Genomic DNA, 12,700 nt, shown 5'->3' on the forward strand with positions numbered 1-12,700 from the left:
CCCTGGTTGGCGATTGGCAGCTGAGGGACACCCCACCCCCATGGGTGATCTGGTGCCCCCCAGACTCGGGAGGCATCAGCCGCCCGTGACAAGGAACAAGCCTATGGCTTTGAGACCCAAGCTCTTTTTTCGCCCTGACTTCCCTGGCAATCCGTAGCACCCCCACCTGGTAGAGCTCCTTTTTTTTGTCAGTTCCCATAATTTGGGGTAATTTCTTTCAAAGGGCATGGAGGGACTCTGTATATATCTGCAGAGTGCTGACAGACCAAATAGCACAGAGCACTGCTCAGCTCCAAACAAACAGTCTTTATTGTGCCAGCCCAGTTCCCATTGTCTCTCTGTCCACGGACTCTGTTTTGTCATCCTGAGACTTGGTCTGTCCTCCCTGGGATCACTTTTTCACTCTCCAGCTCTCAGAGACCCTCCTTCACTGGTGCACACAACTACACTGCAACAGAAGCGTTACAAAAGTATATGATGATTAACCTGGGGAAAACACTCACCCAATAAAGATGAACATAAAATCAAGGGAAACCAAGCAGTCTTCAGGGCCTAGATTGCCATCTGCTCCTGGGGTGGAAAGGGCGTATAAGTGTTCTGCTTAGTGTAACAGACAAAGTTTGTTTGGGTAGATGTGATATCTTTTATTAGACCAGCTAAATAATTTGAAAATATGTTCTTTGTGAGCTTTTGGGCACAAACACCCTTCTTCAGGCTTAGGGAGAGTGTGCTGGTGTTTTGTGTTCCCCATGGTGGAATAGAAGTCAATATGCAAAATCCAAGTCTGTGAAAATGCAAATACATGGCAGTGAGGATCAGAGGGAATGGGAGACAATAGGTGTGAAACAGGTTGGGAGAGAGTGGGGAATGCTGACCTGGTGATGAGCGTGGGTAAATGCAATGGGCAAAATGCAGACAGGTTACCTGGCGTTATCAGATGGCAGGCAGGATATGTGCCAATGTCTATACTTCAGAGGTGTGCTTGGTATAGTCCTCGATTTTTTGTATCCAGTAGATTTATGATGTGACGTTCATAGGCTCATCTATGAAAAGTGTTTTGTAAATTCCCTTTGAACATTAGAACTGAGAGACTGGAGAGAGAGTGGTTGTCTTGTGAGAAATCTGCAACCACAGGTAATTGGGTATTTTTGTCTTTGATAGATTTTCAGCATGCGTTCATTCTGGTGCACAGTTGTTTGGTTTCTCCTATGTATTTTCCATCCACGCACTCAGGGCACAGGGTGAGATATACATTTCTAGAGATGCATGTGTAAGATCCAGCAATGCTGATGGTTCTGTTGTGGGGTGTAGTTATTGTGGGAGTGGTGGAGATGTGTTGGTAGGTTTTATCTTTCTTGTCCTGGCATGGTCTGGATCCATTTAGTGTGCTTTGAGCCATACAAAGTTTGCTTCTGGTGATGAGATTGGCGAGGTTCAGTGCTTGTTTAAAGGCTACGATGGGTGGTTCTGGAAAGATCTCTTTAAGAACTGGGTCTTCTTCTAGTATAGGCTACAATTGTTTGAGGATTTTCCATATACATTCCAGGAAGGGATGGTTTGTCATAACTAATGGCATGCGATCCAACAACCCTGCTTAGTGTAAAGTGTATAGTGTTAAGACATGACAGGCACTTATCCAGAATTCCTCATATCAGTCTATATTCCTGTCTGAGAAGACTGTTGCTTGTTTAAGAAGAAAAACCAACAAAGAAAAAAACTATGTAATTTTTATATGACTTAAACCTGAAACAGGAAGTCAAAAAATTCAACAATATGTCCTCCCAGGTCATTCAGATAGGTGCCATGCTCACAGTGATGTTGGTCTCAGAGCCAATGAATGAAAGGCAAATTAAATTAACTGGTCAATGCCCCTGGAGAAAGGAAGAGATATAGTTATTCTTAATTTATACATACAGGGTGCATCTACATGAGCAAAATTAAAGTAAAATAAATTAAAATTAAAATAGAATAATTAATGCTTTCTATAGATCACAGAAGCCTGGGTTTTTTTTCTCCAGTGCTACCAGACCACTCAAAAAAAAAAAAAAAAAAAAAAAACAGCCTTCACATTGGATAGCACCCTTGCTTCTTTTGCTTCAGAGCAGCCCCTAGATTGCAGGGATTTGTTATGTTGTACGTCTCATTATATATGTGTACATTGAATTAAATGTTTTAATTTCTATGGATGATGACTGGAATACTGAACATATGAGATGTTACATTTTTATTAACAAATACACATTTGATGAAATATAGACCTCTTTACCTTGTCTCATTCATTGCTAATAAATTTGTAATTGCTGAAAGAGAAACTTAGAAAAAGGAACTGGGAACCAGAAACTAACCTCAGCCTCGTAGGGCCTGGCAGTGTCCCTCCCACCTCAGTTTCCTCCACAGGAACAAAGCACATGGCACAGCATATAGTGTACCCAGGGAAGGGTTGTGGAGCAGCTCAGGGGATGCATATCTCTTCATCTGTCACCCTGACTTACACCTTCTCCCATGCCACCCCCACTATCAAGATTTCCACATCATTCTCCAGTCTGGTGACCTTCCACCTACATTTACCTTTATGGTTCCCTGCTATTTTGCACCATGTTCCTGCTCCCTGACTGTCTTCCCAGTTTCTTCCTGGCCTTTCTCTGCTTATCCCTAGATGCCCCTCTAATCTCAGGATCCTTCTGGTACCCAAATGTAGCCTGTCTTAAATCTAACTGGAGCTCATCTCTGTGGTCATCCCAGTCACCTCCTTCTGGTGCCTGGCTCAGCTATTATAAAGTATCCCCTCCATACAGGTGGCCATGGCCCCTGCCCCTTCTTATTGGCCTCAGGGACAGGGAGGCTGCACCAGAGACAAAGTCCCTATAGTCATGCCCTGAGCCATGTAGGACTCAATACAACTTGAGACACTTAACAGAATGACTCTAGCTGCATAAAGCCTAGAAATAGTTGATTACAGAGGTGTACAGCTATTTCACACAGCTGCTAATTAGTCAAATGTTGGGCACCACACATATAAGTCCACTAGATGGAGGAGATATGCAGGAATGGAATCTAAAATGTCTATTTACTGTGTAAGTCATTTAGGCAGCTAAATTAGCCAATAGATTGTCACCTCAATTTTGTAGAAGAGCCTTGAACCCTTTGGAGTATATAGATGTTGCCATGTAAAAGCAATCTATAAAATACTTCCCCCTCTAGGCACCAATTGACTTGTTAGGCCTTGAAGTTTTCTTACCTTTGCTGAGATGAGTTCTTCTGACTCTTTGTTAACAATGTTGATGCTCTAGTGTAGACAGCCCACTGACAGCTGACATTGGCTTCAGTATTGTGTTGAACACACAAGCTCCCTGAAGAGGTAGGTGATATCGTAAGAATGTTATTGTTTGTTATGTATGCTAGAGGCTGCTAACATGGGTTCTGGACTGGGCCTAATTATATTAGATTCCTAAAAGGCTTAGGCACTGTCACAGCAGGGTCCTCATGGAGGGCCGTGATCTCCTTGAGGTCCCTCGCTCCGCGTCAGGCCAGCCCAAGGCACCCTCTAGTTCTCGCCCGCCACGTCTTGCTGGAATATGATTGGGAGGCTGCCTATGACTCCCTGGGCACAGCTACTCGGGACCTCTGTCCCCGTGGTTCTCCCGGACCCCCTGGGGGTCTCCCGATATGGTGGGTGTTCCCCGGACACCCTAGCCTTATGGGCTATGCGTGGCTCCTACCAGCCCCTAATACCACGCCCCAAGCGTCGCAGATGTAATAGACGTTGGTATGTCTGCACGCCCGCTTCCCGGGCCTCCTCTATAGTCTAGCCCACTCTGGGCTCTCTAGTGCCCAGCCTCTTACTGGGACTCTCGTCCAGCCCACTCTGGGCCTTCTCTATACTCGGCTAGTCCCCTCTGGGATGTCCTCTCTGGCCACCGGTCTCTCGGGCCAACCGCACGGGTGCCCTCTCTGACCCTGGCTCACCGCGCTGCTACTCCCTGTCTTCTCGGGGGCAACCGCAGCACCCTTCCCCGGTCTGAGGGGTGTTGCCGCACTAGCCTGCGGCCGGGCTCACTATGTCTGTCTCAGGCTCCTCAGCATCGCCCCGCTCTAGGGCTCCTCAGCAATTGCCCCTCCTTGGGGCTGGGGTCTATGCACCCCGCAAGTGACGCCCTTGCTGGCGTCAGCTGTGCCCGTCCTGGGCTCCCTAATATGGCACTCCCCCTCTTTGGGGCTTGCCGTGCCCACACTGGGCTTCTCAATAATACAAAGTGGCGCTCCCCCTCTTTGGGGCTCGCCGTGCCGCCATGGGGCTTCTCAATGAAATTGCCCCTCATTCTGGGGCTGGGGTCTATGTACCCCGCACGCAATCCGGGTCTATGTCCCCCATCTGCAACCTACTGGTTGCACCCGCGACCCACTGGCCGTGCTCCTCGCCGCCAGTTGCTCCTGCACTGGTGTGCAAGCAGACCGCGCCCTCACTGGCGCTGGGGCACCCCACACTCTCTGGGGTCCCTATGAGGACACTGCGCCCTCTTATGAGGGCAATGCGCCCTCCTGCACTAGGGCACCCCACACTGTCTGGGGTGCATATGAGGCACCTATGAGGTACCTATGATTGAGGCCTCCTCCAACCCCTACAGCCTCACCCAAGCCTCCGGGTGTAATAACAGAGCTAAACAAACTCAAGCCCCCTGGCTGTAACGCAAACATAAAGCCCCCTGGCTAAACCATAGTGCCCAATCCTCTCCAGGCTAACATGAGCTGTACTTGCAAGTTGGGCTTCTCCCCATACCTCGGCTGAGGGAGCTCCTGCCTCTCAAGCTGCTGGCAGAGAACTGCCAGCCTGGCCTCAGCCCTGGGCTTTATAAGGGCCAGGCCCTGCCCCCTACAGGCAGCTGGCTCCCCTTAGTTGCTCCGGCAACCCGCAGCTGGGCTCAATTGGCTCTGCCAGGGCTCTCTCCCTGGCAGTTTCTCCTCTCTAGGAGCAGAGGCACCCGGGTGCCCTGCGACAGGCACCTAGGTGTGATCCTGTTCCATCCTGCTTGAAAAATCATTAATGAGTTGGTTTTTGTAGCACAGCCAACTTAGCCTTAAAGCCAAGTCTCCAAGGCAGCAATCAGAACTCCCTCCTGCCTCCATTTAGAGGCAACCTAAAACTCATGGATCTCCATGCTTGAAAGGTAAACACCTATCTGTCTCCCTTCCTATGCCTGTCCAGAACTGCTCTGGTCTGAGCAGGTAGGTACCTAGCTCAGGAAGCTACAGCCACTAGGAACCAAAAACTAAGGTGGAGCCAACAATTCAGTCTGGGAGTTCTTAGCCCCATATCTTGTTTTGTGCCCCCTCTTCCCTGACCCTTGAATAATTCTCACTATTTCATGTATGTGTATAGCAATCTACAAGGTGGGGAATCCTTACACAACACACATGCTCACACCAGCCAGACCAGAAAACAGACCACAGAGTGAAATTCTCCCATGTAGAAGAAGCACAATGTTCTCTTGTGTAGGTCACACTTCATCATTCAAAATAGGGGTGGAAGTAGTGCACAGATACTTAGCTGGTCATTTTGTATTGTAGAATGGTCTTAATTCTTAGGTTTACAGGGACATATGAGCAAAGTTAACTGATAAGTATTTGCGATGGACATCTTTTATTTACACGTCTTAGACTTACTTCTAATGTGGAAGGAAATGACAACTCAAAAAAAGTGATGCACACATACAGTTCTCTACTTAAGCCTCCAGGCTGGTCACAGAAAATAATAACTGTGGCAGGTATGTAAAGGAAAATGGCTTAGAGCCTCATATGACAGGAATTATCATAGTTTTAATGATTTTCATTGAGCTAAGGCAATTTATACTAGCTAAGAATGTGCCTCATAACATATTAAGAATAGGCAAAGGAAATAGGCTTACTGTTGAAACTAGAGAGCTAGCTGTGTTAGTCTGAAGTTAGACAGAAGGCAAGGCAGTGTGGCACCTCAGACTAACTTGTTCAGAAAGGCGTGAAAGTTTGCAGGCTGCAGCCTACTTCATCAGATGCCATGAATGGATTTGCAGAGAGTAGGTGTACTAAATAGAAAGGAATCAGGTCTTCTAAATACAAAGGCTTGGAAAAGGAGAATGTAGGAAAATGCTCATGTGGAGAAACAGACAAGGTTCTTTGGGTAAATCTGATCTTTTATCAGACCAACTCAAATAGTTGGAAACATTCTTAGCAAGCTTTTGGGTTTAAATGCCCTTTGCCAGGCTGAGGAAGCACCTGCAGTTGGTGTGCGCTCTTCCTGGATGGAATGAATAGTAAGGAAGTCGGAGGCTGGTCTGCATGCAGGAAAGCCAGTCAGTGAAGGTGTAAATTGAGGAGTCAGTGGGTGATAGGCTGCGGGGAAGGGAGGGAAGGGGATGAATGTAGCTGGTAAATAGTGGAAAGGTACTTGAGGAGTCAAATGTTAGGCGTGTTGTAATGTGTCATAAATCCAATGTCTATGTTTAGTCCATGATTTTTTGTATCCAGGAGGTTGATGAAGTGATGTTCATAAACTCGCCTGTGAAAAGTGTTTTGTAAATTCCTTTTGAGGATTAGAACTGAGAGATTGGAGAGAGAGTGGTTTGGTTGTGAAAAATGTGCCCCCACAGGTAATTGGGTCTTCTTGTCTTTATTAGACTTCAGGTATGTGTTCATTCTGGTGCGCAGTTTTTGTTTGGTCTCTCCTACATATTTTCCATCAGGGCATTTGGTGAATTGGATGAGATATATTACATTTCTGGAGGTGTAGCTGTAAAATGCAGGAATGCTGATGGTTTGTTGTTGGGTGCTCGCTTTGGCAGCACATATACTAAAATTGGAACGATGCAGAGAAGATTAGCATGGCCCCTGCGCAAGGATGACACGCAAATTCTAGAGGGATGGCCCACAATGCCCCAGCCTCCCTGCAATCCAACTGCATGCCTGAAGTATGCTGTCGGGGGACAATTACTGTGTCTGGCCATGAGCGAGCCCAGCAGGGAACACATGGAGCCCCTAGGACACCTGACCAAGGGTCTGTAAAGAAAAGGCCTAGGGAAAAAGAGGCCGAGTAGAAAACGGGGAACAAAGGTTCGAGGGAGCACACCCTTAAGCTCCAACACTTGGGAGCGAGGGGATAACGGTTGCCTGCCCACCACTTGGTCTGAGCCACATTGAGTTATGTCTTTTTTTGTGTTATCATTTTTCCTCAACCTGTGACAGGACTGCGGGAAGTTCCCATGACACTAGTGCTTCATCCCATTGGCACATCAACTTGGGATGACATCAAGGCACAGCCTGGGATCTACAATAATACCTGAGTGGAAAGGGGAGGAGGAGCCCTACAGACGATGCTCCAAGGAGGATGTCCCTGTGCCAGTAAGAACAACTGAACAACATCACAGAGGTATGGATAACACCCAAAGTTGTGGCAGGCGAAAGGCTGTCACACATGAGTTAAAAAAATGTTTAAAAAAAGTAAAAGAGAATTTGTCGTAAGAGAAATAAGTGACTACAGAGTCCCAAATATGAGGAGAGAGATTCATTAAATTCAGCAGCTTTATTGGTCAGCAGCAATTCAAAAGTTTCTGATAGCATCAAAACCTTTCAAATAGAAATAACAGCATTTTCCTCACTATTATTATTGCAGACCAACAGGACAGGTCATCACACTACTGCAGGGAAAAATACAGTGACAGCCCAGGACACTTTAGATAAATTGCCTCAAGTTTTAGAGCTTTAATAATCAGTGTATTGAGAAAGAGAAAGTGTAAGAGGTCACTAGAGTAGGGAATGAACCCCTGAGTTGGCAGAAATTCTGCTTCCTACTTGAATTATGAAGAGAAGAGAACCCTCAGCCCCCAACTCACAATGCTAATGCCCTTTGCAGATCAGAACAATAACAGGGATCAAACCAGATGCTGCAGGATATTCACTGATGGCCTACAAGGTAAGGAAAGAATTCTTAAAGAGACAGAGTAGACAAAAGATAAGAAGTTCTGTGGTGGGTTTTTTTGAGCCCTCCTTATAGACTGTGTTTTCCTTTAGGGTTATTGTCTGGAAAAGAATAGAATGAGGGTGTGACAGGGGGCCAGCTCAGGGCCTGGTCTTAAGGCCCTCCTGTCTATGTGGGGCAGTCTGCCCAGTCTTCCTGCCATGACTTGCTGTTTAATAAACTGATGTAAAATATGGGAGGCTGCCCATTTTAATGCCCCGATGCCGAGGATGATATACGCAGCTCCATACCATACCCACACTGTGTCCCATGCCTCGCAGATGGCATCATGAGTTGATATCTGCTCCGGCCTAAAGCCAGGCCAAGTTCTGCCCCTTGCTGGGCCTATAATATTCTGCCCTTCTCAGGTCTCATACATACCGGCCCCATCACAGGGCCTCTTTCATACTGCCCATCACCGGGCCTCACATATCCCGCCCTACTCTGTGCAGCCCTTCGGGTCTCCCTTGGACCCTACTCTACATGGCTCTTCAGGCTTCTTTGCTCATACACTCTAGCTGGTACACATGCAGCCCTACTCTTTGAGGCTGCTGGCCTCCTACCCTACACTGGGCTGAACTAAGCCAAGGGCCCTTCTATGGGTCACTCTCTGCCCTCTTCCTGGGGCTTTTTTCTCTGCACCCTCACCGGGGCTAAAAGGTCTTATATCACCATGGCTCCTCATTTGGCTTGTCCTGAGCCCTCCTATCTGCAGGCTACAGGCACTCATCCCATGGGGCTCAGGCATCTGGAGACGTGCCTGCCCCCCACCCCCATTCTGCTCTCAAAATGACCCACCAGGTAGTGGGAGTTGGGGTTATAAGGTGTCCCTACCACCTTTCACTGGGGAGGCAACTGGCCTGGCATTCCTGGAGAACTACCCTGCCATAGGTAGTCCCACCAGGCCATGCTTCCCCAGCAGGGTGCAGTTTTCAGTCATACCCAGGACCAGGATCCTCCTGCCATCCCCACAGTTCCTGCCCTTACCGCTAAGGATGGTCTGAGCAGGAGCTCACCCGGGTGATGTACTCTCCACGGCTGCAGCAGCAGACTGCTGGCTCAGCCCTGAGGGCCTGGATCCAAAATGGAGGCTGCTTAGCCCCCTCCTCCAATCCCAGGGCCCTTCTGGAGTCATGTGACAGTCTCATTAGGGCTAGCCCACATCTGCAGGCTGCCCTGCTGCCTGCTGTCACGCCTTAAAGTGGTAGATACCAAAGGTGCTCTGCCACAGAGGGGAAATTTGATAACAGTCTTTCAATACTTATGGGGTCATTATAAAGAGGATGGAGATGGGCTTTTCTCTGTGGCTGTAGGAAGCAGGACTAGGAGAAATGGCCTCAAACTGCAGCAGAGAAAATTTAGATTGGTGATTAGGCGGAACTTTCTGACGATGGTCAACTTTCTGGTCAAGCATTGGAACAGGCTATGTAGAGAAGTTGTGCAATCTCCATCCCTGGAAAGTTTCACTTGTAGATTGCCTGGGATGGTTCAGCCAGGGATGATCCTGCTCTGAGCAGGAGGCTAGGCTAGATAAGGTCTCTTTCAGCTTTCCTTTTCTGTGATCCTGTTTGGATCCTTCCCAGATCCTGTATCTCCTGTGATGAGACCTCCTGTATTATGCAGTTTAGTTTAGTTGAGGATAACAGACCTGTTCTATGGATAGGTGGGCTGGTGTGACAAGGCACAGCTTGTGCCTGTCACTCAGAGGGGTGTGGGCAAGCAGCAGAGCAGCTTGCAGGTGGTTGCGCTCCCAATTAGGAGTCAGATGGCCAGCAGGAGGCCACCTGATTGGGAACAAGGCCCAGCTGTGAATGATAAGAACAGGCCCTGAGCAGTGGAGCCAGCAGATTGCTGAAAGCAGCCAGAGGGGAAACATCACCTGGCTGGGGTTGCTGCTCACATAATATTTTGGAGGCACAGGGCAGGACCTATGGGGATGGTGGAGGCTCCTGGTCCTGGGGCATGACCTAAAACTACACCCTGCTGGTGCTGGATGGTATGGTGGCCTGCCAGTGGTGGGGCAGTCTCCAGGAAATGCCACACCTGTACCTCCCTAGTGAAGGGAGAGTATGGGGCGCCAGAAAGCCTCAGCCCCTGCTGCCTTGTGAGTTACCCCGCGTAGGGGAAAGACTAGGGGAGCACACCCTGAAGGTAAAAGCACAGGGCTCAGGCTTTTGGAGTGAGGCCTGAGGCAGGGCCCAGACCATAGAAGGGGATCTGAGGCAGGGTCCAGGTCCACAGCAAGGCCTGAGGCTCAAAAAAGCAGGTTGGGATATATATGTTTGGGATTGTGGAGCCACAGTGAGGGAGAACATGGGATGAGACTGCAGTGTGGGGGTGTGGGATAGACAGCCTTAGTGTGGGGGCATGGTATTTTTTGGAATTGAGAAGCCCCAGTATGGGGGCACGTGGGATGAGGCCCCAGTGTGGGGGCATAGTATAGAGAGCCCCAGCATGGGGGCACAAGCTCAAGGATGTGATTGAGAGTCCAGTGCAAGGACACAGGGATTGAGAGTCCCGACAAGGATTGCAAGCCCCAGTGTGAGGGCATGGGAGTGAGGGTCCCAGTGTGAGGGTATGGGAGCGCAGGTCACAGTGTGGGGGCACTAGAGTGAAGTTATGGATGCCAGCTGCGAGGCATGGGACATGGTATAAGGGGAGGTTCAGAGCCGTGTATATGCCCTATGCATCAGGTCAATCAAATGGGCAGCCTCCTGCCTGGTTAACAATTTCCAATTGTTTCATCAAAGGCATGGAAGGTGAGGTAGGTGGGTGGCAATGACTAGATCCCACTGAGACAAGTGGGAGAGCCAATGACTAGATCAACCCTTGGGACGCCCACTTGCTACAGCTGTCAGCTGCTCTAGGCAGTCTTGCTTGCAATGTAAAGATGCAGTCTGGAGAAAACACAGCGAAAGCCACACATACCACAGTACTTATAATCCAGGTTTAAGAGATGGGAAAAGTTAAGTACTATGGAACTGAATGATGTGACCAATGTCACAAAGTGAGCAAATTGCAGCACTAGGAACAGAAATCACATATCCTGATTCCCAGTTCCCACCTTCTAAAATGAACAATTTAAGACAAATTTGTATTCGCTATTAGATTTTGCCATCTGGAAGACTCACTTCAGCAATACATCTCATATGTTATCCTTATTAATCAGGTGTCCCAACACTGTTGTGTTTTCACTAAGGTGGAGCGTACATTGTGGTAAAGAAATGGGAGAAAGTACCATAAGGTGTGGCTTATAAACAGCTGCATTATTCCACCACTGATTATTAGGATCAAGGCAGAGAAGCAGTGGGATTCCCTTTTGCAAACAGCGGGATCCTGTCATTTAATTGCACCTGCTCCCTTTGTACAGTTGTTGCATTGGCCTTTATTTCAGAGTGGCTCATTCTAGAGCACTATTTCTCAGCCTGTGGGTCACGACCCAAAAGTGGGTCACAAGAATATATGTAAGGATCATAAACAAACTTTAAAAATTGGATTCTCCTTTAAAGGAGAAAAATGTGGGAAATTGTGGCTTTTCCCTTGCAAGCTGGCAAAGTTCTAGCCTGTGAGGGGTGGTTTGGGGCTGCTTGGGGACCTCCATGCCCCACACCCCTCAGCCCCCCCCCCCACACATACCCCCTGCCCCATAAACTGTGGGGGGGGGGCCTGGGGGTGGAGGGCAGTGGGTTGGGAGTGAGGGCCATTGAGTCAGGACAGGTCATCAATGTTTACAAATGGGTCTTGGTACAAAAAATATTAAGAACTGCTGTGCTAGAGTATCCTCAACATATCACTAGTTGGTTGGAACTGATAAGAAAACGTGAACTTTTGTTTTCTACTGTATTTCAACATTGGAGCTACACTACTCCTTTTAATGTTTGTTGTGGAGGGACTATGTTTCTGATTGAGGGTGGAAGAGTACCAATAAATGAAGAAATCGTGAGAATGATCACGGTAAATAAGTTTAACTAAGATTTTGTTAGAATATCACACACTGGAGCAAGGAAAAGTGTTAGCTATACTCATGGAGACAAGTCATGCTGAGGTTAGGTCATGCATGAAAAAAGGAGCAGAAGGAGGATTCTTCGGTTGAAAAAGACTCCAAGCTAGCGAATTAAAGAATTAAAGACAGATTTTGTAATATCTGCAGTGTATTTTAATGGAACCTTAAATTTCAGAAAGTCCTTGTGAACGGGGGTAAATATTGAGAAAACTCTGTGATAAATGGACAATAGAAAATAATTTGCTACTCTGACACATAAGGCCCAGAGCTAGTGCTGCAGTTTTCACTATGAACTTGTTTGTTTGGGGTGTTGTGTCATAATTCCCCTCTGCATTCATAAGAAGGAGTATTTTACAACTTTTTTCCTTTGTATGGCTAATTCATGCTTCCAGTAATATCATGATGGCGTGGTCTCTGACTTGTTTTTTCACATATGGCTATCATTTATCAGTATTATGAAGCTACTTCTCCCAATTAAGATCATAACATTCCATTAAGCTAAAATTATTCCTAAAGTTGCAAATGGATAAATTCTTTTTCATCGCCTTAAACTGTTTTGTAGTATTGCTGTGGATTATTAAATAGCTGCAGTGTTTCACCTTAGAGATGACTGCATTTCATTAGTTGGTATGGTGATTCCCACAAACTTCATACAATTTGTAAAATACTTCAGATTCCTTCTGGATGTGAGTTGCTGTAGAAATATGAGA

The 12,700-nt window shown here is 47.4% G+C and overlaps 1 long non-coding RNA gene and 1 other non-coding gene across 2 annotated transcripts; one reads left to right on the top strand and one right to left on the bottom strand.

Annotated features, from left to right (window-relative positions):
- Window positions 1-1,713: 1,713 nt before the first annotated feature.
- Window positions 1,714-4,834, bottom strand: LOC109284664 (uncharacterized). The gene is made up of 3 exons (XR_002092204.2): window positions 4,778-4,834; window positions 3,239-3,350; window positions 1,714-1,871 (listed from the first exon to the last, which is right to left on the bottom strand). It is a non-coding gene; the product is annotated as an uncharacterized LOC109284664 (long non-coding RNA).
- Window positions 4,835-6,799: 1,965 nt separating this feature from the next.
- Window positions 6,800-6,906, top strand: LOC132243642 (U6 spliceosomal RNA). Its single transcript, XR_009455369.1, has one exon. It is a non-coding gene; the product is annotated as a U6 spliceosomal RNA (small nuclear RNA).
- The last annotated feature ends 5,794 nt before the right edge of the window (window positions 6,907-12,700 follow it).

The sequence above is a fragment of the Alligator mississippiensis genome, chromosome 10 (genome assembly GCF_030867095.1).
Source record: "Alligator mississippiensis isolate rAllMis1 chromosome 10, rAllMis1, whole genome shotgun sequence".
Classification (NCBI taxonomy): Eukaryota; Metazoa; Chordata; order Crocodylia; family Alligatoridae; genus Alligator; species Alligator mississippiensis.